Source organism: Elephas maximus, chromosome 1, assembly GCF_024166365.1.
Source record: "Elephas maximus indicus isolate mEleMax1 chromosome 1, mEleMax1 primary haplotype, whole genome shotgun sequence".
Lineage (NCBI taxonomy): Eukaryota > Metazoa > Chordata > Mammalia > Proboscidea > Elephantidae > Elephas > Elephas maximus.
Genome location: NC_064819.1, coordinates 14,833 through 42,292, shown reverse-complemented (window position 1 = coordinate 42,292; position 27,460 = coordinate 14,833). Strand labels below are relative to the sequence as shown.

At 42.5% G+C, this 27,460-nt stretch overlaps 1 long non-coding RNA gene across 1 annotated transcript; it reads right to left on the bottom strand.

The window, feature by feature from the left end:
* Window positions 1-3,218: 3,218 nt before the first annotated feature.
* On the bottom strand, window positions 3,219-27,182 carry LOC126070377 (uncharacterized). Its single transcript, XR_007516203.1, has 3 exons — window positions 27,116-27,182; window positions 26,660-26,809; window positions 3,219-3,411 (listed from the first exon to the last, which is right to left on the bottom strand). It is a non-coding gene; the product is annotated as an uncharacterized LOC126070377 (long non-coding RNA).
* Window positions 27,183-27,460: the final 278 nt, after the last annotated feature.

Below are 27,460 nucleotides of genomic sequence, written 5' to 3'. Positions count from 1 at the left end.
TTTTCCATTAATTCACTTTGAATGAATTACATGAACCCAATCACAGAATTCTTTGTGTGGAGTGAGGGAGAGGGGGAGGGATGAAAGTACTATACAGTATTAGAGTCTCTACAGATAAGAGAACTTTGCACGTGAAAATCATAGGAACATTGTCTTAGACTGGGCTCTCTAGAGAAACAAAACCAATAAGGAATATATATGATGGAGGGGGTTGAGGAGAGTGAGAGAGGGAGAGATTTATCTCAAGAAAATGGCTCACATGGTTGTAGAGGCTGCCAAATCCCAAGTCTGTGGGTCAGATGTAAGGCTGGAGGCTTCTCCTGACTCATGTAGCTATAAGGGCTGACAAACCCAAGATCAGCAGGTAAGGCTGCAGGCTGCTGGTGCACAGGCTGCAGAAGCTACGAATTCCAAGATCGGCAGGCAATATGGCAGGCCCCTGGCTCAAGTTCCAAGAACTGGAGGTCAGATGACAACAAGCTGGACGCAGGATCCAGAGATACCAAAAGCCAGTGAGCTTTTTCAGAACATCCATATTTCTAGGATATACGCCACATCTTCGAGAAAACTCTCCTTACAATTGATTGGTTTATCACATCAGATCATATCATGGAGGTGATTACATTATATCACAAAATGGAGGATAACTGCATTAGTGCTGCCAAACTACATCATTACATAACTGCCGAACCACTGAGAGTTATGGTCCAGCCAAGCTGACACACGCGTTAACCACAACAAACATCTTGGCCAACAGGCAAATCAAGAAAATCACCCTGCCCTGGAAGGTGGGGCCCTGGAGGACTTCAGGCCAGGCAGCTCCCCAGTGACTCAGGAGGGGCTTATGGCAAAATGAAACAGCAGCTTGAGCTTTAGAGAGACTGAAGGATCATATATAGATCCGTAGGTCAGCTGACATTTCATCATCAAATGACCCCAACTGTCTTAGTCATTTAGTGCTGCCATAACAGATATACCACAAGTGGATGGCTTTAACAAAGAGAAATTTATTCCCTCACAGTAAAGGAGGCTAGAAATTCAAATTCAGGGTGTCAGCTCCAGCGGAAGGCTTTCTCTTTCTGTTGGCTCTGGAGAAAGGTCCTTCTCATCAATCCTTCCCTGGACTAGGAGCTTCTGTGCACAGGAACCCAGGGTCCAAATGATGCACTCTGCTCCCAGCACTGCTTTCTTGGTGGTATGAAGTCCTCCTGTCTCTCCCCTCACTTCTGTCTTTCCCGAAAGAAACTGGCTCAAGACACAATCTAATCCCATAAATTGAGTCCTGCTTCATCAACACAACTGCCACCCACCTTCCCTCATTAATATTATAGAGGCAGGATTTACAACCAATAGGAAAATCACATCAGATGACGAAATGTTGGACAATCACACAATACCAGGAATCATGGGCCAGCCAAATTGATACACACATTTTGGGGGGACACAGTTTAATCCATGATACCACCTCATCTCCAAGGTAACTCCACAGCTGCAAAGCCTTTCCCTCAAGCCCCCCACCTTTCTACAGACACAAATCCTGATCCATATGAAAATCTCTTCTTCCAGTCTATTCTTCACATTGATATAAACCAGCTTTCAGCTACATAATTTCACCATTTTTTTTTTTTTTTTATGGAGGAGTATCCCTTGTTGGTTATAAAAAGAAAGTATGTAATGTTTATCATGTGTCTTTTTACACTTAAGGGACATTTCAATATAGTGATCTTTCTTCAAGTATACTACAGGATTTGGGGAATACATCACCTAGCCATTTGAGTCAATAAGGCGTTTTTTGTTCGTTTCTCCCCTAGAAAAATCATTGTGCGAAGGGGAATCTCAACATACACTTTTTGAAATGCCACTGTCACGGATTGAACTACGACCCCTAAAAATATGTGTCAACTTGGCTGGGACATGATTCTCAGTGGTTTGGAAGTTATATAATGAAGTAATCATCCCCCAGGATGTGATCTGATGTGTTAAGCCAATCAGTTGTAAGGGGATTAGGGTGGGATGCAACACCCTTACTCAGGTCACAGCCCTCATTCAATGTAAGGGGAGTTTCCCTGGGGAGGGACCTGCATCACCTTTTATCTTACAAGAGATAAAAGGAGAGAGAAGTGAGCAGAGAGAGGGACCTCCTACCACCAAGAAAGAAGAGCTGGAGGCGGAAAGCATCCACTGAACCTGGGGTCCCCGCGCTGGGAACCTCCTAGACCCAGGGGAAGATTGATGCCAAGACACACAGAGATCTCCGAGGAATGCTGGGCCCACAGTTGTTGAAAGGAGATAAGGACCTTCCCCCAGAGCCAACACAGAGAGAAAGCCTTCCCCTAGACCCAGTGCTCTGAATTCAAGCTTCTAGCCTCCTAAACCCTGAGAAACCAAATTTGTTTGTTAAAGCCATCCACTTGTGGTATTGCTGTTATATCAGTACTAGGTAACTAAGGTGGCCATCTTTCCAAATTTTCCCTGAACTTTAAAACAAAATTTTTTTGTTTAAATCCCCAAACACAAAACTTCATGGAAGCTGCCTAAGGCAAACAAAATGTTCTCTTTTAAGCTGTGCTGTGAAATGCCTTTTCTTCTCCTTCAGCAATTCATGGAAGGGGTGAACATTTTAAGAAAGCATTAATCTTCCAAAACTTAGAGACATTACTGTGTGAGAGCTCAAAGGCAAGAGAAGTGGAACCACTTCGGAGGGAAATGTTTTGTTCCTGTATGAAATTGACAGCTCTCTCCAGCTTTCTCATTCATTGCTACTTGATTTGTCCAAGATAACAGTTCAAAAGAAAGGCAGTAATTTCCTCGTTTATTTTTGAGTCAGTCCTGGGAGAAATCTTGTGGATGAAAACACACATTTAGTACAGTATATGACATATAGTAGGTAGGTGCTCAATAAACATCTGTCTGTGTGGGAGAGAAGTGCTTAGTCAAACATGTTCTGCTGGTTGTAGGTAATGCCTTAGCACAGGGCTTTTCAAGCTTTAATGTGTAAATGATTCATGTTCTGATTTAGTGGGCCTGAGATTCTGCATTTCTGTTTTAACCTGTTCCCAGCTGATGCCAATGCTGCTGGTCCAGGCTACACTCTGAGGACTCTCTTAGTCATCTAGTGCTGCCATAATGGAAATACCACAAGTGGATGGTTTTAACAAAGAGAAATTTATTTTCTCACAGTCTGGTAGGTTACAAGTCCAAATTCAGGGAGCTGGCTCCAGGGGAAGGTTTTCTCTCTCTGTCGGCTCTGGAGGAAGGCCCTTGTCCTCAATCTTCCCCCAGTCAAGGAGCTTCTCAGGCGCAGGGATCCCATGTCCAAAGGATGCACTCTGCTCCTGGTGCTGCTTTCTCGGTGGTATGAGGTCCCCAACTCTCTGCTTGCAGGCCACACCCCAGGGAAACTCCCTTTACCTTGGATCAGGGAGGTGCCTTGAGTAAGTGCAGAATTACAATCCCACCCTAATCCTCTTAACATAAAATTACAATTACAACATGGAGGACAACCACACAATACTAGGAATCATGGCCTAACCAAGTTGATAAACATATTTTTTGGGGGGGACATAATTCAATCCATGACAAGGAGCAAGATCTTATAGAAAAAGCTCTCACTTGATAAGCGGGAGTATGTATTGTCTTTTCCCTCCTTTCCAAGGTTTTATAATATTTTTATAATAAAAAAATTAATTTGTATTAAACATTCCAGCTAAGAATCTATAAGAGAATAATTTTTATGTCATATTAACCCAGTGCCGTTGAGTCGATTCTGACTCATAGCGACCCTATAGGACAGAGTAGAACTACCCCATAGAGTTAGTCATATTACATGATGGAAACAAATTATTTGTGGAATTTTTCTAGTATGCTACCACTGTTTCGGGAAAAAGAGTTTTTCAATAAAAATAGAGTTTGAACCATTATTATTTTCGTACATATTACATTATGACTTTGTCAAAGGGAGAGGAGGCTAAATTAATAGGGTCTGTAATTTTAGAGCAAGTCAATTTTAACTAATAATCACAATCAAATGAAGCACTTATTTAAAAATCATTCTGGTCGGGGCTAGGCACGGAGAAGTTGAATAAAACTTGGTATCTGATGGACCTCAGATAACACATAACTAGTAGAATCTCCGAACCTCCTAACCCATTGCTGTTGAGGCAACCCTATAGGATGGAGTAGAACTGCCCCATAGAGTTTCCAAGGAGCACCTGGTGGATTTGAACTGCCAACCTTTTGGTTAGCAGCCATAGCTCTTAACCACTACGCCACTAGGTTTCCAATCTAGAGGAAAAGAGAGTCAAATATGTGAATTACAAATTGCAATGTGAGAAGGAATGAAGGAAGAACAGGTGCAAGTGGAGGACAACAAAGAGGCGTAAATTTTGATGGGGGGGAGGACAAGGAATTTGTTATTCCAGGAGGTGGCATTCAAGTCATGAGAAGAGTTTCTGTAAGTGGAAGATGGATGAACAGTTGTGGCATGGGAAAAGGGTGAGAAAACATAGTTAGGACATTGAAGGGTAGATGTGAGGAACAGAAAATACACTAGAGTGGCAGCACGTGGGATAAGTGGGATGGTACAGTGGGAAAAATGGCTCATTTACTCTCATTTAACCTTCATAGCAGCCCAAAGAGCTGGCACTATTGGGCTTCGAGGCCATATAACTTTGCCAAGATCTCATAGCTAGTAATTGGCAGAACTGTGACTCTAAGGACCTTTATCACTCTGCCAGGGGCTTTCCATTGTGTGTTACCTATTATTATTTTTGGAAACCCTGGCGGAGTAGTGGTTAAGAGCTACGGCTGTTAACCAAAGGACAGGCAGTTGGAATCTACCAGATGCTCCTTGGAAACTGTATGGGGCAGTTCTACTCTGTCCTATAGGGTCGCTATGAGTGAATCAACTCGACCGCAATGAGTTTGGTTGTTTTGGTTTTATTATTGGTATTGTTGTTAGTTGCCTTCAAGTTGAGTCGATTCTGACTCTATGTGTGCAAAGTAGAGCTGTTCAATAGGATTTTCAAGGCTGTGACCTTTTGGAAGCAGATCTCGGGCCTGTCTTTCGAGGTACCTCTGGGTAGGTTTGAACCACCAACCGTTCAGCTAGTAGTTGAGCACTTACCTGTTTGCGCCACCCGGGGGCTCCTCCTATTACAATCAAATAGGTAATATATGTTACAAAGCCTGATTATGGCCAAAATGTATTAAAGAGTTTTGACTATTTTTCATCTTAAAGGGGGTATATTAAAGGAGAATAAATTGATTCATATTGTACTTGAGGAAAATAACTGGCAGAATGGAGAATGGCTTAGGAAGACAAGAGCCTTTCAGGTAAAACGTTGCAATAAATTATTGAAGCAAGAAAAAGTGAGAAAGCATACAAAAGGCTGGAACACAAAGACTAAATACATGGCCCTTGTTAACCCTTCTGCTTGCCTTCTCACTCCTGCCTCCAGGTTCATGTAATCCTAGAGTCTGAAGAGTGGGGGCCCTGACTACCTCTGAAATTATTTGTCATCACTTAAAAACCTAGTTCATGCACTATATTTAATAGACTCATCAAATTGTTCGTTTTATTATTTACACCTGAATCTGTTTCTATGCATATGCCCACAAATTTTGTTCTCTTTTCTGAAATTTTTTCTTCATTACTTTATCACGGACTCCACAAAACTTCTAAATAGCTGACTGTAGCCTTTGGCCTCTCCTTGGATATCACATCATGGTTTGAAAGTGTTTAGGAGGGTTCATTTTGTTTGGATTCAAGCCATAAATGTGTAGTGACCCATTGCCATCGAGTCAATTCTGACTCATAGTGACCCTGTAGACCCTATAGACCCATAGCACGTGCCTAAACAGCTTATCATCTGGGCCTGTCTAATTGGAGGCACAGGCTGGCCTGGGTTTTTCTTGCTTGAAGGCACCTGATGAGTCTTACAGGAAATAGAGTGACATAATGATGTTGGGCCTGGGACTGTCTCTGGTGCCCAAGCTAAGACCCTGTGCCATTCTTACCTCCCTGGTTGTGTGTTAGATGGAAAGGAAAGGAAAATGGACTCAGAATGCAGGCACATGGTTGGTCCCAGGACATTGCCTAACTGTGAGGGAAGTTATACAATGTTTAGTGTTTCACAGGGATACAAATTTCATTTTTCTTTTCCTATGGGGGAAGACGAAGAACTGAAATGAGAAGCAAGGTAAATGAAAGGTAAGATGAACTATAAGGGCTCTTTGTTTTGTGGTCTCATAGCAGCAGAGTTTATCTCTGATCATTCCCAACCCTGCTTCCCCAACTCAAACCAAATGACTATGTGATAAGGATTGAGTAGAATGAAGAAATGTCACCAACATGGGTCATGCTGAGGACATGATGATGGAGGCAGAAATTACCTACAGGAAGAGCGACATCATTGCAGCAGCTGGGGACCTTCAGGAGCCTCCAGGAATGAGAGGTAGATGAAGCATGCTGTCTTGTGAGCATGTATGACACATCACAGATGCTCCTGGCATTTAAGGCACAGTCAGGGGATGGGGGTCCAGTTATTTTGTTGATCAGGGCTAGAGTCAGAGACCACTGTTTCCTCGTGGTTCCTATGGCCCTATTCCTTGATTATACCCAGGTGGTGTGACCTTGAGAAACCACCTAAGAAAGCAGCAGCTGAAGCAGGAAGTGACATGTGGTATTGCCTCACACCCACCTGGTACTTGTGGCCCATTCCTGGGATTCTGTAATGAGACCAGGCTGAAGGGTAGTAGTCCACAGATCAGCATCCAGGAGATGCTGAGTGCCTCTCTGCTTTTAAATGTATTGGACATCAAGCTTTTCTGGTATACTTGAAGGAAAATTTTCTTTAACAGCAACACAACATTCATATGGTGCTTCTGAGAGGAGTTAATACAAATGATGATCATGAAATTGGTTTTAATAAGCATTTATTCCTTCTACAGCACCGTATTCCTGCACCCTCTTCTGCTTCCCCTCCTCGTTCCATCCACTTTCCCCAAAACGTAGTTCAGTGAAAGTAGAAGCCTTAGAGCTTGTTGTTACGTGCTAGGGAGTTGATTCTGACTCACAGCAACCCTCTGTGATAGAGTAGAACTGCCCCATAGGGTTTCCTAGGCCGTAATCTTTATGGTGAAGATAGCAGGTCTTTTTTTTCCCACAGAGGGGTGTAGGTTCAAACCACAAACCTTTCAGTTAGCAACCAAATGCTTAACCATTACACAACCAAGACTCCTTATTTCCCAGCTTAAAAAAAAAAAAAAAAAAGCAAACCCATCGCCGTCGAGTCAATTCTGACACACAGCGGCCCTACTGGACTGAGTAGAACTGTCCCATAGGGTTTCTAAGAAGCAGCTGGTGGGTTCGAACTGCCAGCCTTTTGTTTAGCAGCCAATCTCTTAACCACTGCAGCACTAGGGCTCCATTTTCCAACCAGCTACTTTTTTTTTTTTTTTTTTTTACTGGGAACCCTGGTGGTGTAGTGGTTAAGAGCTATGGCTGCTGACCTGAAAGTCCACAGTTTGAATCCACCAGGGCCTCTTTGGAAACTCTAGGGGACAGTTTTACTCTATTCCATAGGGTCGCTATGAGTCACAATCGACTGGCTGGCGACGGGTTTCAGCTACAAAGCCCCTGATTTCAGATGTTATGGCGCCACCTTCTGGTACAAAAGGCACACTACATGCACACAGTAAATAACCTTTCAGTTTCAATTACCTTAAAAGTATCTACACATCACCAGCGCCAGGAACAATGGGAGCTTAGGCAAAATACAGATTCTTGCTCAAACTTCAGACCCACCGAACCAGTGCTTCTGGGTGAGATACCCCCCCCCCCCGCCTTTTCCCCCTGTCTTTTAATTGAGCTCCCCTGCGGATTTTTATGTCCAAGATGTTTGAGACCAAGGTTTTGGAATGTCGAGCAATTTTTCTTAAAAAAAAAAAAAAGAAGTTAGAATGGGTAGAATGGCAGAAGTAAGCAGTTTTTATCCATGCTGTGTATAAATTTATGCAATTAGAGAAGAATATTTGGGAAGAAATTATTGATATTGGCTTAAGTGGCAGGACAAAAACAACTACTCTGCCTCCCTTAGTTTTTTTTTTTTTTTAAGCAGACTTGGATATTCCAAAACGTTCTTCTCTAACTGGCCTTGGAATTATGAGAATTACGTAAGTGGGGGCCTTGTGTGTGCTACTGTGTAAGTCAGCAGTCGCTCAGAATTCACAATCAGAGTAACCGCTGTCCATTTGTTACTGTTTCACAAATTTCATCTTAAAAAGGAAGGCATTCTTTTTAACTACCTGACTCTGCACTTTGGTCTGCTGCCATCAGTTAGAAACAGCATACCATGTCATCCATAAAGTAAACATCAGAGTAATTGAGATCAGATATTATCGTTCTCTCATGACTTTATTATTAAAACTAAAAATGGCACAAAAGATTTTACCCATCGCCATCGAGTCGATTCCGATGACCCCATAGCGACCCCATAGAACAGAGCAGAGCTGCCCTGGGGGTTTCCAAGACTGTGGTGGCTTGCACGTTGCTGTGATGCTGGAAGCTTTGCCACCAGTATTTCAAATACCAACAGGGTCACCCTTGGTGGACAGGTTTCAGTGGAGCTTCCAGACTAAGACAGACTAGGAAGAAGGAACTGGCAGTCTACTTCTGAAAAGATTAGCTAATGGAAACCTTATGAAGAGCAGCGGAACACTGTCTGATATAGTGCTGGAAGATGAGCCCCCCAGGTTGGAAGACACTCAAAAGACAACTAGGGAAGAGCTGCCTCCTCAAAGTAGAATTAACTTTATGATGTGGATAGAGTCAAGCTTTGCTTTCTGGACCTTCATTTGCTGATGTGGCACAACTCAAAATGAGAATAAACAGCTGCAAACATCAATTAATAATCGAAACATGGAATGTACGAAGTATGAAACTAGGAAATTTGGAACTCATCAGAAATGAAATGGAACGCATAAACATCGATATTCTAGGCATTACTGAGCTGAAATGAACTGGTATCGGCCATTTTGAATCAGATAATCATATGGTTTACTATGCTGGTAATAACAAATTAAAGAGGAATGCTATCACATTCATTATCAAAAAAACATTTCAAGATCTATCCTGAAGTACAATGCTATCAGTGATAGGGTAATACCCATACACCTACAAGGAAGGCCAGTTAATACGACTATTATTCAAGTTTACACACCAACCACTAATGGCAAAGATGAAGAAATTGAAGACTTTTACCAACTTCTGCATTCTGAAATTGAGTATGTAGTCAGGATGCATTGATAATTACTGGTGATTGGAATTTGCAAGTTGGAGCAAAGAAGGATCAGTAGTTGGAAAATATGGCTTTGGTGACAGAAATGAAGCCTGAGATCACATGATAGAATTTTGCAAGATCGATGACTTCTTCATTGCCAATACCTTTTTGAACAACATAAATGGTGACTATACAGTTGGAACTAAGCAGATGGAATACACAGGAATGAAATTGACTACCTCTGTGGACAGAGACAATGGAAAAGCTTTGTATCATCAGTCAGAACAAGGTCAGGGGCTGACTGCTTAACAGACCATCAATTGCTCATATGCAAGTTCAAGCCGAAGCTGAAGAAAATTAAAACAAGTCCATGAGAGCCAAAATATAATCCTGAGTATATCCCACCTGAATTTGGGGACCACTTCAAGAAGAGATTTGATGCATTAAACACTGATGACCAAAGACCAGACCAGTTGTGGAATGACATCAAGGACATTGTACGTGAAGAAAGCAAGAGGTCATTAAAAAGACAGAAAAAAAAAGAAATGGCCAAAACGGATGTCAAAAGAGACTTTGAAACTTGCTTTTGAACGTACAGCACTAAAGTGAAAGGAAGAAATGATGAAGTGAAAGATCTGAACAGAAGATTTCAGAGGACTGCCCCAGAAGACAATGTAAAGTATTGTAATGAAATGTGGAAAGATCTGGAGTTACAAAACCAAAATGGAAGAACATACTCAACATATCTCAAGCTGAAAGAATGGCAGAAAAAAAAATCAACTTCAAGTTGCAATACTGAAGGATTCTACGGGGAAAATATTGAATGATGCAGGAAACATCAAAAGAACATGGAAGGAATACAAAGAGCCACTGTACCAAAAAGTATTGGGCCATGTTCAGCCACTTCAGGAGGTAGTATATGACCAAGAACCGGTGGTGCTTAAGGAAGGAGTCCAAGATGCACTGAAGGGAAGGTTGAAAAAAAAAAACTCTCGGAATTGACTGAATACCAATTGAGATGTTTCAACAAACCGATTCAGCATTGGAGGAGCTCACTTGTCTATGTCAAGAAATTTGGAAGACAGCTTCCTGGCTGACCAACTGGAAAAGATCCATATTTGTGCCCAGTCCAAAGAAAGGTGATCCACCAGAATGCGGAAATCATCAAACAATAACAGTAATATCACACACAAGTAAAATTTTGCTGAAGATCATTTAAAAGTGGCTGCAAATGGAACAGAATTGAGAATCCAGATATAAATCCATCCATGAAAACCTGGTGGCATAGTGGTTAAGTGCTACAGCTGCTAACCAAAGGGTCTGCAGTTCAAATCTGCCAGGCACTCCTTGGAAACTCTTTGGGGCAGTTCTACTCTGTCCTATAGGATCGCTATGAGTCGGAATCAACTCGACGGGACTGGGTTTGGTTTTTTTGTTTGTTTGTTTTTTATATATGAGCAGCTGATATTTGACAAAGGCCCAAAGTCAGTTAAATGGGGAAAAGACAGTCTCTTTAACAAATGACTCTGGCACAACTGGATGTTCATCTGCAAAAAAATGAAACAGACCCATACCCCACACCATGCACAAAAATGAACTCAAAATGGATCAAAGACCTAAGTGTAAAATCTAAAATGATAAAGATCATGGAAGAAAAAAATAGGGACAATGCTAGGAGCCCTAATGCATGGCATAAACAGTATACAAAACATTATTAACAATACACAAACACCAGAAGAGAAACTAGATTACTGGGAGCTCCTAAAAATCCAACACCCTATGCTCCAAAAACTTCACCAAAAGAGTAAAAAGACAACCTACAGACAGGGAAAAAGTTTTTAGCTGTGACGTTTCCGATCAGTCTCTGATCTCTAAAATCTACATGATACTGCAAAAACTTGACAACAATAATAAAATAACCCAATTAAAAAATGGGCAAAGAACATGAACAGGCACTTCACCAAAGAAGATATTCAGGCACCTAACAGACACTTCACTAAAGAAGACATTCAGGTAGCTAATAGATACATGAGGAAATGCTCACAGTCATTACCCATTAGGGAAATGCAAATCAAAACCACGATCAGATTCCATCTCACTCCAACAAGGTAGGCATTAATCCAAAAAAATGCAAAATAATAAATGTTGGAGAGGTTGTGGAGAGACTGGAACACTTACACACTGCTGGTGAGAATGTAAAATGGTACAACCATTTTGGAAATTGATTTGGCACTTCCTGAAAAAGCTAGAAATAGGACTACCATTTTATCCAGCAATCCCACTCTTTAGAATATATCCTAGAGAAATAAGAGCCTTTACATGAACAGATACATGCACACCCATGTACATTGCAGCACTGCTTACAATAGCAAAAAGATGGAAGCAACCAAGGTGCCCATCAATGGATGAATGGATAAATAAATTATGGTATATTCACACAATGGAATATACCATTCATCATCCAAGAATGATAATGAATTTGTGAAACTTTCGTAACATGGAGGAATCTGGAAGGCATTACGCTGAGTGAAATTAGTCAGTTGCAATAGGATAAATATTGTATGAGAGACCACTATAATAAGAACTCAAGAAATGGTTTAAACAGAGAAGAAAATACTTTTTGATGGTTACAAGGTTGGGGAGGGAGGGGGAAAGGGGTATTCACTAATTAGATAGTACACAAGAACTATTTTAGGTGAAGGGAAAGAACACACAATACGGGAAAGGTCAGCACAACTGGACTAAATCAAAAGCAGAGAAGTTTCCTGAATAAATCAAATTCTTTGAAGGCCAGAGTAGCAGGGGTGAGGGGTGGGGACCATGGTTTCAGGGAAAATCTAGGTCAACTGGCACAATAAAATCTATTAAGAAAACATTCTGCATCCCACTTTGGTGAATGGCATCTGGGGTCTTAAACACTAGCAAGTGGCCATCTGTTGTTGTTGTTAGGTGCCATCGAGTCGGTTCCAACTCATACGATCCTATGCACAACAGAACGAAACACTGCCTGGTCCTGTGCCATCCTTACAATCGTTGTTATACTTGAGATCATTGTTGCAGCCACTGTGTCAATTCACCTCATTGAGGGTATTCCTCTTTTCCGCTGACCCTGTAGTTTGCCAAGCATGATGTCCTTCTCCAGGGACTGACACCCTCCTGACAACATGTCCAAAGTATGTAAGATGCAGTCACGCCATCCTTGCTTCTAAGAAGCATTCTGGTTGTACTTCTTCTAAGACAGATTTGTTCGTTCTTTTGGCAGTCCATGGCATATTCAATATTCTTCACCAACACCACAATTCAAAGGCATCAATTCTTCTTGGTCCTCCTTATTCATTATCCAGCTTTCACATGCATATGATGCAACTGAAAATACCATGGCTTGGGTCAGGCTCACCTTAGTCTTCAAGGTAATATCTTTGTTCTTTAACACTTTAAAGTGGTCCTTTGCAGCAGATTTACCGGTGCAGTGAGTCTTTTGATTTCTTGACTGCTGCTTCCATGGCTGTTGATTGTGGATCCAAGTAAAATGAAATCCTTGACAATGTCAGTCTTTTCTCCGTTTATCATGATGTTGCTCATTGGTCCAGTTGTGAGGATTTTTGTTTTATGTTGAGGTGCAATCCATACTGAAGGCTATGGTCTTTGATCTTCATTAGTAAGTGGTTTCAGCAAGCAAGGTTGTGTCATCTGCATAATGCAGGTTGTTAATGAGTCTTCGTCCAATCCTGATGCCCCGTTCTTCTTCATATAGTCCAGCTTCTCGGATTATTTGCTCAGTATATAGATTGAATAGGTATGGTGAAAGAATTCAACCCTGACGCACACCTTTCCTGACTTTAAACCAATCAGTATCCCCTTGTTCTCTCCAAACAACTGCCTCTTGATCTATGTAAAGGTTCCTCATGAGCACAGTTAAGTGTTCTGGAATTCCCATTCTTCACAATGTTGTCCATAATTTGTTATGATCCACACAGTCGAATGCCTCTAGGAAAACTGGAAATCGTCAAAAATAAAATGGAACATCGAAATCCTAGGCATCAGTGAGCTGAAATGGACTGGTATTGGCCATTTTGAATCAGACAATCACATAGTCTACTATGCTGGAAATGACAACTTGAAGAGGAATGGTGTTGCATTCATCATCAAAAAGAACATTTCAAGATCTATCCTGAAGTACAATACTGTCAGTGATAGGATAATATCCATACGGCTACAAGGAAGACCACTTAATATGACTATTATTCAAATTTATGCACCAACCACTAGGGCCAAAGATGAAGAAGATGTATTGATAATCACTGCTGACTGGAATGCAAAAGTTGGAAACAAAGGAGGAGGATCAGTGGTTGGAAAATATGGCCTTGGTGATAGAAACAATGCCAAAGATTGAATGATAGAATTTTGCAAGACCAAAAACTTATTCATTGAAAATACCTTCTTTCACCAATATAAATGGCGATTACACACACGGACCTCACCAGATGGAACATACAGAAATCAAACTGGCTACATCTGTAGGAAGAGACGATGGAAAAACTCGGTATCATCAGTCAAAACAAGGCTAGGGGCCGACTGTGGAACAGACCATCAATTACTCATATGCAAGTTCACGCTGATACTGACGAAAATCAGAGCAAGTCCACAAGAGCCAAAATATGACCTTGAGTATATCCCATCTGAATTTAGAGACCATCTGAAGAACAGATTTGACGCATTGAACACTAGTGACCAAAGACGAGACGAGTTGTGAAATGACATCAAGGACACTATACATGAAGAAAGCAAGAGGTCAATGAAAAGACAGGAAAGAAAAGACCAAGATGGATGTCAGAGAAGACTTTGAAACTTTCTCTCAAATGTCAAGCAGCTAAAGCAAAAGGAAGAATTAATGAAGTAAAAGGACTGAACAGAAGATTTCAAAGGGCGGCTCAAGAAGACAAAGTAAAGTATTATAATGACATGTGCAAAGAGCTTGAGATGGAAAACCAAGAGGGAAGAACACTCTTGGTGCTTCTCAAGCTGAAAGAACTGAAGAAAAAATTCAAGCCTCGAGTTGCAATAGTGAAGGATCCTATGGGGAAAATATTAAACAATGCAGGAAGCATCAAAAGAAGATGGAAGGAATACACAGAGTCATTATACCAAAAAGAATTAGTCGATGTTCAACCATTTCAAGAGGTGGCATATGATCAGGAACTGATGGTACTGAAGAAAGAAGTCCAAGCTGCTCTGAAGGCATCAGAGAAAAACAGGCTCCAAGAATTGATGGAATATCAATTGAGATGTTTCAACAAACAGATGCAGCGCTGGAGGTGCTCACTCGTCTATGCCAAAAAATATGGAAGACAGCTTTCTGACCAACTGACTGGAAGAGATCCATATTTATGCCTAGTCCCAAGAAAGGTGATCCAACCAAATGTGGAAATTATAGAACAATATCATTAATATCACACACAAGCAAAATTTTGCCAAAGATCATTCAAAAGTGGCTGCAGGAGTATATCGACAGGGAACTGCCAGAAATTCAGGTCGGTTTCAGAAGAGGACGTGGAACCAGGGATATCATTGCTGATGTCAGATGGATCCTGGCTGAAAGCAGAAAATACCAGAAGGATGTTTACCTGTGTTTTATTGACTATGCAAAGGCATTTGCCTGTGTGGATCATAACAAATTATGGATAACATTGCAAATAATGGGAATTCAGGAACACTTAATCGTGATCCTTTAATTAGATAGTAGGTAAGAATTATTTTAGGTGAAGGGAAAGACAACACACAATACAAGCGAGGTCAGCACAACCGGTCTAAACTAAAAACAAAGAAGTTTTCTGAATAAACTGAATGCCTCAAAGGCCAGCATAGCAGGGGTGTGGGTTTGGGGGCCATGGTTTCAGGGGACGTCTAAGTCAATTGGCATAATAAAATCTATTAAGAAAACATTCTGCATCCCACTTTGGAGAGTGGCTTCTGGGGTGTTAAACGCTAGCAACCTGCCATCTAAGATGCATCAATGGGTCTCAACCCACCTGGAGCAAAGGAGAATAAAGAACACCAAAGATATAAGGTAATTATGAGCCCAGGAGACAGAAAGGACCACATAAACCAGAAACTGCATCGGCCTGAGACCAGAAGAGCTAGATGGTGCCCAGCAACAACCGATGACTGCCCTGACAGGCAACACAACAGAGAACCCCTGAGGGAGCAGGGGAGCAGTGGGATACAGACCCCAAATTGTCATAGAGACCAGACTTAATGGTCCGACTGAGACTAGAAGGACCCCGGAGGTCATGGTCCCCAGACCTTCTGTTAGCCCAAGACAGGAGCCATTCCCAAAGTCAACTGTTCAGTCAGGGATTGGACTGGACTATGGGACAGAAAATGATACTGGTGAAGAATGAGCTCCTTGGATCAAGTAGACACATGAGACTATGTTAGCATCTCCTGTCTGGAGGGGAGATGAGAGAGCAGAGGGGTCAGAACCTGGTGGAACGGACATGAAAATAGAGAGTGGAGGGAAGGAGTGTGCTGTCTCATTAGGGGGAGAGCAACTAGGAGTATACAGCAAGATGTATATAAATTTTTGTATGAGAGATAGACTTGGTTTGTAAACTTTTACATAAAGCACAATAAAAAAGAAAAGGCAAATATATAGACACCAAACTTTATAGGTGGTAACCAGTGGCAGGAGGGAGGGGGAGAGGAAAATATTGCTCATTTGTTTACGGTGATGGAAAGACCACATTGATTAAAGGTAGGGTTGCAGAGCCCGTTAATGTAATTGCTGTCAATAAGTTGTACACTTGTTAAAAGTTGAATTGTCAAAAGTTTTGTAGTAGGTATATTTATAACAATGATAAAAAAAAAAAAAGAGTAGCTATTGATGCTGCTTATGTACGACCAAACACCTCATGGGATTTGGTTTCTTGGTCTGGAGGTTTAGGGTCATGGTTTCATGGGATATGCCAGTCAATTGGCCTAATATCATGTTTAGTGCCTTTGTTCTACCTCCTAATTTATTGCACAGCAGTGCCAGTGCCTGGGGTCTTAAAAGCTTGCAAGTGGCCATCCAAGGTATAACAATGGGTCTCTATTTACCTGGAGCAACAGAGGAAGGAGAGTCAGGAGTAGGAGGAGGAAATGGCATGTGTGGCTAATTGCCTCCATGAACAACTGCCTCCTTTGCCATGAGACCAGAAGAAATGGGTGGTGCTCAGCTACCATTACTGAACAATTCGATCAAAGATTCTATAGAAAAATCCCAATCAAAAGGGGGAAAATACAGACCAGAAGTTCAAATTCTCATGGAATCCAGATTTTCTGGAGCTATGGAGGATGGATGAACCCGCAAAACTATTGGCTGAGGTTATCTTTACACCTTAAACCTTAAACCAAAAATGTTCCCTGAAGTCTTCTTAAAGCCAAACAATAGTTTAGCTTAACTGCTTTGAGCATTGTGCTGTTTTAAGATCTATCCGTATGAGATCAAATTGAAAACAGCAACTTGAAAGATTAGATAGCAAACTTAGGAGGCAGTGAGCTTGTTGGGGAGGAACAACTCAGAAAAGGAGGAGATGTGAATGGCTGCACAATTCGAAGAATGTAATCAATGTCACTGAATTGTACTGTAGAAATCGTTGAATTGTGTATGTTCTGCTGCATGTATTCTCCACATCAAAAATAAAATAAATTATAAAAAATAATAATAAAGAAAAGCCTGTGATTTACAGATATAAGAGCCACAACTATACCCGAGAGTGCAAGTTATTCCAATAATGTTTCCAAGGTAAAAACTTGAGAGATTGTAAAATTAAGGAGCACTGGGCTGGCAAATGTATATGCACATAGTTTTCATTGGCCAGTCACTCTGAAGCCAGAATACAGTCTACTGTAAACAGGGGGACTTTAGAAAGCTATAGCTGATATGTTATGTATATACTTATAACCATAAAATGTATTGTGTATGCATGTATTTTGCATACACACACACACACATATATAGTCTGACAGAGACTAGAGAAACGAAGACAGTATGGTCCCCAGACACGCTTTTAACTCAGTACTGCAGTCATTCCTGAGGTTCGACCTTCAACCAAAGATTGTTGTCATCAGGTGTCGTCAAGTTGGTTCTCACTTGTAGCGACCCCATGTATGACAGAATGAAACGCTGCGCACTCCTGCGACATCCTCACAATTGTTGTTATGCCGGAGCCCACTGTTGTAGCCGCTGTGTCAATCCAAAGATTAGACAGGCACGTAAAACAAAACGAGACTAAACAGGCACCCACCAGCCCACGGACAAGGATGGGAAGGCAGGAGGGGACAGGAAAGCTGGCAACGGGGAACCCAAGGTCAAAAAGGGGAGAGTGTTGACATGTTGTGGGGTTGGCAACCAAAGTCACAAAACAATATGTGTATTCATTATCTAAAGAGAAACTACTTTGCTCTGTAAACCCTCATCTAAAGTACAAAAAATAAAATAAAAAAAAGAAAATGTGCTTTTGAAGCAGGAAACACATTGAGAGCAGACTCCACATTATAAACCAGATCCTCCATATTTAGATAAATTAGAATCTTGCAAAAAAAAATTATAACTTTTGTTGTTGTGCCAATAAAGTTACTGAATGTTTTTTCACATGTAAAGTCTTATGAGGAAATAAAACTATTCTCTTTGCCCTATATCTGACAATTAAAAAGTCAGCTTACAATCTGTGTTGTCAGTTCAGATTTCTGCTTCTGCGTCTGCTCCTGCAACATTGTTTTATACTGGCTGTGAATATCTCATCCAACTTGGATGATGAACTTACATCATAGAGACTTCCTTTTCTCTCCTACCCTCTTGAACAACTCTGGTGAGACGAGAGTTTCTCTCACAAGCAGAGAAATTAAGAATGGAAAAATTTTGTGGGCCATCCAGTCCTCCCCTAGGATTGTCCCTCTACAAATGCAGGTTTTGTGATTGAGCATTAAGATAAATAAATTTGCCTGAAATATTCCCATTTTCGTTAGACATACTCCAAAACAGATGATCAGTATGTGCACCTAGATTTTGTAGGACTTAAACAGGGAGTGGCAAAGCTGCATATTATGATGCAAGCCACAGCCAGATTAATAAGCCAAGATACCCACCTAGCAAGACTTATAATAGAAGCGTGTTTTTTCTTGCTGCTGGAAGAAATGACTAAAATTATCTCAGTAGCTTTTGTTCACAGCATATTAAAGGCTTGTTTTAGGGAAAGTCCTTGTAGTAGAAACAGACTTGGCTCTGAAGAGAGAAGGGCTGGATCCCAGTCCTGCTCTGTGGCCAGGAACCAGGGTGGAAGAAGGGCCAAGTGTCTCAGCCTTTCTGGGTCTTCCTTTCATCACAATTAAAATGACAGGAGGTAGGCTTATCTCTGAGACTCTTCCACACTTTAGCATTCTACAAAGATGACTTCAGAGGACATAGAGAATGATCAGTGAGCCTCGGATGCAAAACACAGGTGCATATGCTCTCGAAGCAACCAACCTGAGCTAGAGTCCCAGCTCCACCACCTGTGAGCTGTGGGGCCCTGGCACATTGCTGAGCCACCCTGGTGATGAGGTTAGTCATCTGGATAAGGGGATAGTAATGACATCTATCCTCCACATGTCTGTCACTTTGTCTTACTGTAGGGGCCTGCATGTTGCTGTGACACTAGAAGATATGCTACTGGTATTCAAACACCATCAGGGTCACCCATGGAAAGGCAGGTTTCAGCTAAGATTCCAGAATAAGACAGACTAAGAAAAAGGACCCGGAGGTCTACTTCTGAAGAGAATTAGCCAGTGAAAACTTTATAAATAGCAGCGGAACATTGTCTGATATAGTGCCGGAAGAATAGCCCCTCAGGTTGGGAGGCACTCAAAAGACGGTTGGGGGAGACTTGTATTCTAAAGTATTTGAAGAGAAACTACTTTGCTCTGTAAAGTATGATGTTAATTTGAGTCAAGCTTTCCTGACCCTCACTTGCTGATGTGGCATGTCTCAAACGGAGAGGAAACAACTGCAAACATCCAATAATAATTGGAACATGGAATGCACGAAATATGAATCTAGGAAAATTGGAAATCATAAAAAATGAAATGGAATGCATAAACATCAATATCCAAGGTGTTAGTGAGCTGAAATGGACTGGTATTAGCCATTTTGAATTGGACAATCATTGGTCTACTATGCCAGGAATGACAGCTTGAAGAGGAATGGCACTGCATTCATCATCCAAAAGAACATTTCAAGATCTATTCTGCGGTACTAAGCTGCCAGTGATAGGATAGTATTCATATGCCTACAAGAAAGACGAGTTAATACAACTATTATTTTAATTTATGCACCAACCAATAATGCAACAGATGGAACAATTGAAGATTTTGACCAACTTCTGCAGTCCGAAATTGATTGAACATGCAATTAGGATGCATTGATAATTAGTGGTGATTGGAGTATGAAAGCTGGAAACAAAGAAAAGAATCGGTGGTTGGAAAACATGACCTCAGAGATAGAAAAGAAGCCAAAGATTGCATGGCAGACTTTTGCAAGACCAATGACTTCTTTATTCCAAATACCTTTTTTCATCAACACAAACGGTGACTATACACGTGGACATCCCCAGATGGAACACGCAGGAATCAATTTGACTATATCTGTGGAAAGAGATGATAGAAAAGCTCAATATCATCAGCAAGAACAAGGTCAGGGAGTGACTGTGGAACATACCATCAATTGCTCATATGCAACTTCAAGTTGAAACTGAAGAAAATTAGAAAAAGTCCATGAGAGCCAAAGTACAACCTTAGGTATATTCCACCTGAAGTCCAGACGAGTTGTGGAATGACATCAAGGACATCATACATGAAGAAAGAGATCATATAAAAGATCAGAAAGAAAGAAAAGAGCAAAATAAATGTGAGAAGAGACTCTGCAACTTGTTTTGAATGTCCAGTAACTAAAGTGAAAGGAAGAAATGATAAAATAAAAGAGCTGATCAGAAGATCTCAAAGGGCGACTCAAAAAGAGAAAGTGAATTATAATGAGATGTGCAAAGACCTGGAGATAGAAAACCAAAAGGGAAGAACACACTCGGCATTTCTCAAGCTGAAAGAATCGAAGAAAAAATTCAAGCCTTGAGTTGCGATATCAAAGAATTCTACAGGGAAAATATTAAATGATGAAGGAAGCATCCATAGAAGATGGAGAGAATACACAGAGTTGCTGTACCAAAAAGAATTTGTCAATGTTCAGTCATTTTCAGGAGATAGCCTATGATCAGGAACCGATAGTACTGAAGGAAGAAGTCTAAGCTGCACTGAAGGCATTGGTGAGAAACAAGTCTCCAGGAACTGAGAGAATACCAATTGAGAAAAATAGATGCAGCACTGAAAGTGCTCACCGGTCTGTGCCAAGACATTTGGAAGTCAGCTACCTAGCCAACTGACTGGAAGAGATCCATATGTATGCCTATTTCCAAGAAAGGTGGTACAACCGAGTGCAGAAATTATCGAACAATATTAATATAAAAAAACCCACTGCCAAGTAAAATTTTGCTGAAGGTCATTTAAAAGTGGCTGCAGCAGTATTTTGACAGGGAACTGCCAGGAATTCAAGCCAGATTCTGAAGAAGGGGTGGAACACGGGATATCTTTGCTGATGTCGGATGGATCCTGGCTGAAAACAGCGAATACCACAAAGATTTTTACCTCTGTTTTAGTGACTATGCAAAGGCATTCGAGTGTGTGAGCCAGAACAAATTATGGATAACATTGAGAAGAATGGGAATTTCAGAACACTTAATTGTGCTCATGAGGAACCTGTACACAGATCAAGAGTCAGTCACTCAAACAGAACAAGGGTATACTGCATGGTTTAAAGTCAAGAAAGGTGTGTATCAGTATTTTATCCTCATGGTCCAGCTTCTCAGACAAAGAGCTCAGCATACAGATTGATGGGCTATATGAAGAAGAGGGCATCAAAATTGGATTAAGACTCATTAACAACCTGAGTTATATAGATGACACAAACTTCCTTGCTGAAAGTGAGGAGGACCTGAAGCACTTACTGACGAAGATCAAAGACCACAGCCTTCAGCATGGATTGCACCTCAACATAAAGAAAACAAAAATCCTCACAACTAGACCAATAAGCAACATCATGATAAACAGAAAAAAGATTGAATTTGTTAAGGATTTCATTTTACTTGGATCCACAATCAACTCCCATGGAAGCAGGAGTCAAAAAATCAAAAAGTCGCATCGCTAGGGTAAATGTGCTGTAGAAGATCTCTTTAAAGTGTTGAAAAACAAAGACATTACCTTGAAGACTAAGGTGCGCCTTGCCCAAGGCATGGTGTTTTCAATCTCCTCACATGCATGTGAAAAGGTGGACAATGAACACAGAAGACCAAAGAAGAACTGACGCCTTCAAATTGTGGTGTTGGAGAAGAATATTGAATAAACCATGGAGTGCCAAAAGAACAAAAAAACCTGTCTTGAAAGAAGTACAACCAGAATGCTCCTTAGAAGCAAGGTTGAGGAGATTATGTCTCACATGCATTGGGCACGTTTTCAGGAGGGATCCGTCCCTGGAGAGAGACATTATGCTTGGTAAAGCAGAAGGTCAGCAAAAAAGAGGAAGACCCTTGACAAGATGATCGACACAGTGGCTGCAACAATGGGCTTCAGCATAATGATGATTGTGAGGATGGCACAGGATTGGCAGTGTTTCAATCTACTGTACATAGGGTCACACTGAGTCGGAACCAACTCGACAGCACCTAACAACAACAATAACAACGGCACCTATGTGCCCTGGTGGAGCCCTGGTGGTACAATCATTAAGAGCTCATACTGCTAACTAAAAGGTTCCCAATTTGCGTCCACCAGCCATTCCTTGCAAACACTATGGTGCAGTTCTATTTCGTACTATAGCTGCACTATTAATTGGGATGGACTCCACGGCAATGGATTTGGTTTGGGTTTTGTATACCATCAGGTAGTTGTCAGGATTAAGTGAGATAATATGCATAGAGCACTTAGAATTTTAAGTGCTCACTAAATGTTGGTTATTTTATTATTAACAGCAGCTCTGGAGAAAGTAAGTTCGGGTGCTTCCTGCCCAGACAGCTCAAGCCCATCACACATTCGCAAGTGTATCGTTCCTTGTCTGCCCCATTAGAACCAAGCCTGATAGGGCAGGAAGGCAGAGCATGGCCAAGAACAGGGGTGTGGGAAGAGCCTGAGGCCCGAGCTTAAAACGCTTCCATTCTTTTCTTCTCCTACCCTGTAAATTCTAGTGATAATAAATGTCCCCGAGATGATCACAATCAAGGCAGAGAACACTTACACAAAAACTGAAAAACAACTTGGTTTGGCATCAGGTGTATATCTAATGCATCATCACTAAAAAAAAAAAAAAAGGTCATCATCCCAGGATCCGCATCACCCCAGACCTGATCTTCCAAACACCCATCTTCTCAGGAGGCTCACTTCTACAGAGATTTTCAAAATCATCCATAGACAGGGAAAGCGTCCCATGAATGGCAACTCAGGGTGGTGGTGAGAGGCTGCCTGTAGAACGTAACTCACCCTGTCCGCTAAGGAGAAGGGCGGGCAAGATGGCACTCTTTCCTCAGTTCTCCAGAAAACAGGCACTTTCTCCCTTTAGCTCCTGTGATCTTGGCTTCATACTCTTCCCCTAGCCCCCTGGAAACAGTTTCTCCATGCTCAAGTCAAATTCTCCCTGAATCTGAATATAAAAGTACTTCTTTTGGACAACAGACAAATTTCATTCTTGTTAACTAAATTTTTCTTTATTTACAAGGGCTTCCACAATCCCTAAATGACTCATGTCTTCTCTAAACCCTCCCCCTATAAAAGAATCAGAGTCCTTCAAGATGACTTCTTAGGGGGCAACCTCTATTTCCATGTTTTTCTGTGTAAGATCATCAGTTAATGTAATCGTTTTGGCCTCCCTCCACACCCAGAGAAGAGTAAGTTGGAAGGAACAAGTGGGCATAATCGCTCAGCTCCTTCCTCAGCCTTCTATTGGGGGGGTATCTCTCCATGCAGGTAGCCCTCACTTCACAGCAGGCAGGGTGCTGTCTGTGCAGGGGAGGACTGTGGGGCCAGTGCTGCTGAGGGGAGAGCAGGCTTATCTAACTCTGGGGACTCATATTTTGATCTCCACCTGCTCGATTGGTTCCGGACTTAGAGTAAAGGGGCATTATTTACTGGATCCTATTTATGGGTTGCTATAAGTGGAAATAGACTCGAAGTTTTTTTTTTTTAATAGTCAAATAATATTCTCTCTCTACTTTTTATCCTTCTGGATATTCTTTGTCAGGTTGCCGTGAAAAAAAAAAAAAAAAACTAATGCAAGTCAAATTCTTAGTATACTGCTGGACATAGAGTAATGTTTATTATTATTATTATTAGTCTCTCCTCTAATCACTTTTTTATTCCTTCAAAGGAAATAACTTGACTTATCTACAAATCCTTAACTAAAGTAACCTGATTTACTTCAATCCCCTTCTCCCTCTAAACTACTTTCAAGTGTCCTTAACCAGTAATAATACTGTTAGATGTAATTTCCTTGGAAAGTAAGTAATACTTGTAGAGAAAGAATAGCTATAGAGAAAACTGCCTCCAAAGCACGTGAGGAGGATTTACAATGGGATTTGCCTTTCCTAGACAATAGGATCATATTCCAACACATAGCGACCCTACAGCCCTAAGATTCAAAATTGATCCAAGGGCAGTGGCTATAATTTGTTTGTTTGTATGTTTAGGATCCTATTACATGGGGACTGGTGTCAGAAAAGTGAATGGAGGTTGAAGCCAAAATCTTTGATTTTTCTTGTACTGGGGTGATCTCCGTAAATAATGCTTAAGCTTAAAATGGGTGCTCAATGATCATGAATGATTAAGTATACAATGAGTGCTCAATGACTAAGAGTTCACTAAGGAGAGGTTGTGGGGGGAGAATGAGACTTGGCCTCGTGTTGTTGTCAGGTAACAGGCTAGTATACTCTAATGAAGAATGAATTGGGGAAATCTTGCAGATTCTGTTGTAATGAGTAGGCTTATTTCTTTAAATGGTACCTCTCCTATAGGAATTTGCTTACCCAATTAGCGGAAAAGGCAAACACACATTAACAACTTTGAGGCTGGTTCACCTTCAAATATCCAGGGCTAAGATAACTAGCCTCCAAGATGGCCTCCAGTGATTCTCACCTCCTGGTACTTAGACTCTAGTGTACACATTCCCACATTCATCAGTGTTGACCTCTGTAACCAGTCTGTGACCGCGGCAATGTTCCCTCAAAGGTGAGCTCACAAAGACATTGTAGAGTCTACCCTGCTCTGTTGGATTACTTGTTATGGGAGAAACTAGCCACAATGTCATAAGGACACAGAAGCAGCCATCATGACAAGGAAAAAAGGCTTCCTGTTGATAGCTTGCACATACTTGCCAGTCATGTGAGCAAGTCATTTGGAAAGTAATCCTCCAGCTCAAGCCAAGCCTTCAGGTGAATGCAGCCATGGTTGACAGCCTGACAGCCATCTCATGAGAGACCTAGGTCAAAACAACTGAACTAATCCACAAAGTTGTTTTAACCACTAACATTTGGGGTAGGTTGTTACTCAGCAATACATACCTCGTTCAAGGGTGTAACATAGATCATGGCACAGAGAAAAGTGCACTTTAAATGATGTTTAATGAATAGAACAATTAAAGTTGAAATCATAACCAGATGAGGGTGGATCTTGCATAAAGCCCAACTCAGCGGACTCATGTGACGATTTACCTTGACCAAAGCAACCTATCCTCTGTCCCTGCGTGTCTCATCATGGCCTACTCTCCCGCCCTTCCAGCAGGAATCAAGCCATTCTACCTGTACACCTTGGGTTCCACAAACCCCTTCTTCCTAAGGATCCCACCCAGGGCTGTGTCAGCCAAACACCAGGTATCATGACGGTCCAGCCACCCTGGCTGTGCAAACAGAAGAGAACCATAAGGCCCTGGAGACACACTTAAATCAGTTCCCAATAGAACTGACTGTAGGAGAGAGGCTGTGGGATACTCAGGCTCTTGGCCCCAATACCCGAGAAATTGCCAGAATAACAGTGAACACAGTCATGACAGGATGGCTTGGCCACTACTCGTCTCCGACTGACAATACAAATAAGTAATGGGAGGTTCCGGCTCAGCGAGTCACATCTCCCTTCATGCAATGGGGCTGTGAGGTGGCCCAGGGTGTGACTGCCAGATGGGAACCTACCCAAGAGACACTTCAGCAGCCCAGACACTCTGAGACACACCTGTGGTAAGAGCCGGCACAATCAGCTCAAGGGTCATCTTGTCCACTGGACCAAGACTGCAAAAAAACCATGAGCCTTTTAGATGAAATCCTCTCCGTCCCAGAGTTTCAGGAAGAGGCCCAAGCCTTTCTGAATGCGGATCCACAGGCAGAGCACCCTCCACAACTCAAGCTCTCCCTCGGCGACATCGACTTTCGGGCTCTGCTTGACACGCTGGAAGACTGCCCAAACCCGCATCCAGGCATCCATCCCTTGAGGGGGAATCAGTACGATTGAAAGAGATTCTGAAGAGCCAAGACACTGTGTTCGGGAGCAACACGAACGGGGGAAGAAAGATAAGACTCTGGGAAACTTCGACCTAGCACATGGACACAGCGCTGACAGTGCATCTTCAAGTCATTGGGTGCCTGATTCTTTGGAGGCTCCTCTGTCTTGCCCCCAGAGGCACCACGGGCACCAGGCGGTGGACCCATTTGCTACACCCAGACGAACAAAAGCCTTCACACGACTGATCAGAACTCCTCCCTGCCATCATCGCCTCCCTGGCAGTCTGTGCAATCCACGAATCCTAAGCAAACTCCGGCGAGGGAAATAGGCCTACCTTGTACACATCTCAACTTCTTTCCCTTCTGGCAAGATAGGCAGTCAAATTGGAAATTATTGGGTAGGTGTGTCAAGAAAGAGGGGATGCCCTCTCTATTCGTAAGGGGATTTTCTAAAAAGGAGGATTTTTTTCTTTTCTGCATGTTTGTTTTTCCTTGGGTGTGAGAGTGAGAATTGCGAACTGGGAGACAGTTTGTTCTGCATCTATCACCGAAGGAACGATGGCACAGTTTACATCCCAGAGCAGTCACCGTCCTGTGAACGTATGTCTCCCTTGCGCCATTCTCAACACACAGAAAATGGACTGGAAGGCATAAGGGCAACACCATTCCAACCTTGAAAAAAGCGTATCAACGTAATTGCTGTCACACGTTTGGAGTAATGTATATATATTCATGGTCATACCTGTCCAGACACTTGCCCAACTTATTAATAATTACCTTTTTATACATAAACACCAGGCCTCTTTCTTATGGTCTTTCACCTGAGACGACTCCTGTAGTCGCTGGAAGTGGTAGCCTCGGAAAGGTGACACAGATTATCGAGCTTGATGAAGGTGTTCATTGGTACATCGTATAAACAGTTGAAGCCTTAAAAAACAAAAACAAAAACAAAAACAAAAACACCATTGTTTAAACACAGAGAACATGCATCTGAAACAAGAAATCTCCATAGCACAAAGGGTTAGGAAATGCGCTCCTTCGAACGCGGGAGGGTTGTCCGGTAGGTCGGGGCTGGAGAGAGCGAGCGAGGATGGAGCAGTGGGGTCCGACCCCCTCCGCGCCGCCGCCTTCCCGGTGCCCGCCCCCCCCCCAGCCACCCGCCCTCGCCTCATCGTCCGTTTGGCATCCGACCCGATACCGCTTCCTCGGCCACTGGCGGGGCCCGCTCCTCACCCGTGGCCGCCGCCCGTCGGCTGTGTGTCGCTGGGGGCGGGGGGCTCTCCCAGAGCTGCCTCTCTTTCCCACCCTGGGGACGAGCCGGGTCCCGGCGGGCCGGATGGCCTCTGTCGCCCGCCCCCGCGTTCCCAGAGAGCGACACGGCGACCCTCTTTCCGGGGGAGCGAGGTGGGCGGCTCGCCGGGGCCAACTGTGCCCGTGCTGCTGGCCCCCTCGCGGCCGCTCCGGCGCCCGCCTCAGGTGCCCCCCGGGAGAAGCCCGCCCCCCCCACGGCGCTGTCCGCGGCCCCCCGGGCCGGTCCGCCCCCCCCCACGGCGCTGTCCGCGGCCCCCCGGGCCGGTC